Here is a 5382-nt window from a genome sequence, read left to right as displayed (position 1 = left end):
TATATGACTCGATATCTTATATGGGCCGTCAGGGTACGGCTCAGTAGCATTAGTAGTAGTATGGCCTGGTCTAGAATAACAATTTAGGCTTATTCCAAATTATAACACCACAGTTCACTAAATAACTCAAAATTCAACCCTGAAAAGAGCCTTTTCTTAAGAAAAGCTCCTTCCTCTTTACTTTCATTTAATTCTACATTCATTTTGTTCCAGATTAGTAGTGAAGATGGGGTTTCTCCTCTGGCTTGGAGGAAAAATTTGTCTCCAAGTCAGATAGATTTATCCGCCGCCAGTGTAGTGAATTAAGACTTTCCGACTCATTGGGTACTCATAGGAAAGAGCATAGATTTTACCCTGGGAGTGTCCACTATTCGACCCCCTCCCCGCCAAAAAAAAAAAAGACGAAGAGTGTTCGCGGATCACGGCTGTCTGCGGTTTTGATCATTCCAGCTCTGGAACTTTGGACTGTTAGATCGGCAGCGTAATCCTGTTCGCTAAAAGTAAGAAAATGTGTGGTTTTTCATTTGAACGAGTATTTCATATGAAGGCATTGCATTTAATCGCGCCGTTCCTACTGACGACATTGTAATAACGTATGTTCATTTCAGTTGGGAAAACCACTAAGACAGTCTTTCTGAGGATGTAAACATGCAGGTGGATAGTGAGTGCCTACCATTTTGATGAAAACTCCTCAACCTGATTGTGACTGATGGTAGGCAATTGGGCATACCATTACAATGAAAATTCCCTAACTCAGTCTTCATATGAGAAAAGACATTTGGTGACTTCCCCGTTACGTTTCTAGGGTAACGTTAAGAGCTATGCAATTTCAATCTTGCTCACAACGCGTACACTACCGGTACCTAACCTAGAATTCTGTATACAATATAAAATTCCGTAGCGAAACACGGGTACATCAGTTAGTATACCAATATTACAGGCAAATACACTCGTATAGAGCAACCAAATACAAAATTATTTTACTTCCCACTTGGCTCAGTGTTCAAGTTGGGCAACCTAAATATTTTTCCGTGTGCATCGAAAAACATACTCTACACGTGCCATCAGTGAATCGCTACCAAAAACTTCATACATGCCGAAATCCGAAAATAAAATAGATGCTTTGATTACAATCGATTTCATAAAATAGCTAGTTCTATTAGCAAGACTATTTGCAAGTGGCTATACTGTATTTTCTTGTAGCCTCTGGTGTGGCGCTGAACATTTCGAGTGTTAACTATAACACTAACATGTACCCAAGCTAGCTGCTTTGCCGCCGTAAGATGCTGTAAATCTGGAGCGTGCCAACAGCTGTCGCCCCGCCACCCCAGGAGGAGGCTTGAAGCTCATGCGTCAACCAAGCGACTTGAATTTCACTGGCGCAGCTCTCTTTCGCGCCGGTAAAGAAACCCAGTTCGCTGGAGAGACCTAGACTGCGGTAAAACGAACGGGTTATCGTGACCGCTGTACTTGCCTTAATTAAGTTGTTTGCAGTTTCTATAACTTGATAAAGAAACGTTCTAAGGAATAATAAGAAAATGTAAATGCAAAATTCTTTACCCCAGCAGCGCTGGGATAGCTGGGGTTCAGTGCACGCCACTTCAAATAATACTATACAACTGATAATAATATTTAAATTAAAAATGCTATTTTATTTGTTTACCCATTTTGGTACCTTTCTTTCTCATTCATAGTGGGGACGAAATTTGAGTCATTGGTTTGGTGGATGATGAGTGTGGGAGATGAATGTGGAACTTCCACTATTTGCCTGTATAAAAGTAGGCTATATAGCCGAAAAGACCTAGACTATCTTATGGCTTCTGGCCTCTATTCTTGATAGTCTGCGTAGAAAGGAGATCGTGGGTTTGATATCTGTAACGTTAATTTAATTAGGTATGGTAGGCTACCAGCACCGTACTTATTTATTTCAGGTTTTAATCTGTCCTCGTCTAGTTTAGGGTATCAATCAATCAATCAATCAATCAATCAATCAATCAATCAATCAATCAATCAATCAATCAATCAATCAATCAATCAATCAATCAATCAATCAATCAATCCACTTATTTGCAGGTGGCAGATTTCCTGTCTGTTGTTTACCTAGTCTTTTCTTAAATAATTTCCAATATTTTGGACATTTATCGAAGAACTCCTTTGCTGAATTATTCCAATCCCTAACTTCTCTTCCTATAAACGAATGATAGAGGATGCTTGCCCAGTTGTTGGTTTTTCATTTGAACGAGTATTTCATATGAAGGCATTGCATTTAATCGCGCCGTTCCTACTGACGACATTGTAATAACGTATGTTCATTTCAGTTGGGAAAACCACTAAGACAGTCTTTCTGAGGATGTAAACATGCAGGTGGATAGTGAGTGCCTACCATTTTGATGAAAACTCCTCAACCTGATTGTGACTGATGGTAGGCAATTGGGCATACCATTACAATGAAAATTCCCTAACTCAGTCTTCATATGAGAAAAGACATTTGGTGACTTCCCCGTTACGTTTCTAGGGTAACGTTAAGAGCTATGCAATTTCAATCTTGCTCACAACGCGTACACTACCGGTACCTAACCTAGAATTCTGTATACAATATAAAATTCCGTAGCGAAACACGGGTACATCAGTTAGTATACCAATATTACAGGCAAATACACTCGTATAGAGCAACCAAATACAAAATTATTTTACTTCCCACTTGGCTCAGTGTTCAAGTTGGGCAACCTAAATATTTTTCCGTGTGCATCGAAAAACATACTCTACACGTGCCATCAGTGAATCGCTACCAAAAACTTCATACATGCCGAAATCCGAAAATAAAATAGATGCTTTGATTACAATCGATTTCATAAAATAGCTAGTTCTATTAGCAAGACTATTTGCAAGTGGCTATACTGTATTTTCTTGTAGCCTCTGGTGTGGCGCTGAACATTTCGAGTGTTAACTATAACACTAACATGTACCCAAGCTAGCTGCTTTGCCGCCGTAAGATGCTGTAAATCTGGAGCGTGCCAACAGCTGTCGCCCCGCCACCCCAGGAGGAGGCTTGAAGCTCATGCGTCAACCAAGCGACTTGAATTTCACTGGCGCAGCTCTCTTTCGCGCCGGTAAAGAAACCCAGTTCGCTGGAGAGACCTAGACTGCGGTAAAACGAACGGGTTATCGTGACCGCTGTACTTGCCTTAATTAAGTTGTTTGCAGTTTCTATAACTTGATAAAGAAACGTTCTAAGGAATAATAAGAAAATGTAAATGCAAAATTCTTTACCCCAGCAGCGCTGGGATAGCTGGGGTTCAGTGCACGCCACTTCAAATAATACTATACAACTGATAATAATATTTAAATTAAAAATGCTATTTTATTTGTTTACCCATTTTGGTACCTTTCTTTCTCATTCATAGTGGGGACGAAATTTGAGTCATTGGTTTGGTGGATGATGAGTGTGGGAGATGAATGTGGAACTTCCACTATTTGCCTGTATAAAAGTAGGCTATATAGCCGAAAAGACCTAGACTATCTTATGGCTTCTGGCCTCTATTCTTGATAGTCTGCGTAGAAAGGAGATCGTGGGTTTGATATCTGTAACGTTAATTTAATTAGGTATGGTAGGCTACCAGCACCGTACTTATTTATTTCAGGTTTTAATCTGTCCTCGTCTAGTTTAGGGTATCAATCAATCAATCAATCAATCAATCAATCAATCAATCAATCAATCAATCAATCAATCAATCAATCAATCAATCAATCAATCAATCAATCAATCAATCAATCAATCAATCAATCAATCAATCAATCCACTTATTTGCAGGTGGCAGATTTCCTGTCTGTTGTTTACCTAGTCTTTTCTTAAATAATTTCCAATATTTTGGACATTTATCGAAGAACTCCTTTGCTGAATTATTCCAATCCCTAACTTCTCTTCCTATAAACGAATGATAGAGGATGCTTGCCCAGTTGTTGGTTTTTCATTTGAACGAGTATTTCATATGAAGGCATTGCATTTAATCGCGCCGTTCCTACTGACGACATTGTAATAACGTATGTTCATTTCAGTTGGGAAAACCACTAAGACAGTCTTTCTGAGGATGTAAACATGCAGGTGGATAGTGAGTGCCTACCATTTTGATGAAAACTCCTCAACCTGATTGTGACTGATGGTAGGCAATTGGGCATACCATTACAATGAAAATTCCCTAACTCAGTCTTCATATGAGAAAAGACATTTGGTGACTTCCCCGTTACGTTTCTAGGGTAACGTTAAGAGCTATGCAATTTCAATCTTGCTCACAACGCGTACACTACCGGTACCTAACCTAGAATTCTGTATACAATATAAAATTCCGTAGCGAAACACGGGTACATCAGTTAGTATACCAATATTACAGGCAAATACACTCGTATAGAGCAACCAAATACAAAATTATTTTACTTCCCACTTGGCTCAGTGTTCAAGTTGGGCAACCTAAATATTTTTCCGTGTGCATCGAAAAACATACTCTACACGTGCCATCAGTGAATCGCTACCAAAAACTTCATACATGCCGAAATCCGAAAATAAAATAGATGCTTTGATTACAATCGATTTCATAAAATAGCTAGTTCTATTAGCAAGACTATTTGCAAGTGGCTATACTGTATTTTCTTGTAGCCTCTGGTGTGGCGCTGAACATTTCGAGTGTTAACTATAACACTAACATGTACCCAAGCTAGCTGCTTTGCCGCCGTAAGATGCTGTAAATCTGGAGCGTGCCAACAGCTGTCGCCCCGCCACCCCAGGAGGAGGCTTGAAGCTCATGCGTCAACCAAGCGACTTGAATTTCACTGGCGCAGCTCTCTTTCGCGCCGGTAAAGAAACCCAGTTCGCTGGAGAGACCTAGACTGCGGTAAAACGAACGGGTTATCGTGACCGCTGTACTTGCCTTAATTAAGTTGTTTGCAGTTTCTATAACTTGATAAAGAAACGTTCTAAGGAATAATAAGAAAATGTAAATGCAAAATTCTTTACCCCAGCAGCGCTGGGATAGCTGGGGTTCAGTGCACGCCACTTCAAATAATACTATACAACTGATAATAATATTTAAATTAAAAATGCTATTTTATTTGTTTACCCATTTTGGTACCTTTCTTTCTCATTCATAGTGGGGACGAAATTTGAGTCATTGGTTTGGTGGATGATGAGTGTGGGAGATGAATGTGGAACTTCCACTATTTGCCTGTATAAAAGTAGGCTATATAGCCGAAAAGACCTAGACTATCTTATGGCTTCTGGCCTCTATTCTTGATAGTCTGCGTAGAAAGGAGATCGTGGGTTTGATATCTGTAACGTTAATTTAATTAGGTATGGTAGGCTACCAGCACCGTACTTATTTATTTCAGGTT

The sequence above is a fragment of the Anabrus simplex genome, chromosome 3 (assembly GCF_040414725.1).
Source record: "Anabrus simplex isolate iqAnaSimp1 chromosome 3, ASM4041472v1, whole genome shotgun sequence".
Classification (NCBI taxonomy): Eukaryota; Metazoa; Arthropoda; class Insecta; order Orthoptera; family Tettigoniidae; genus Anabrus; species Anabrus simplex.
This window is presented reverse-complemented; position numbering follows the sequence as displayed.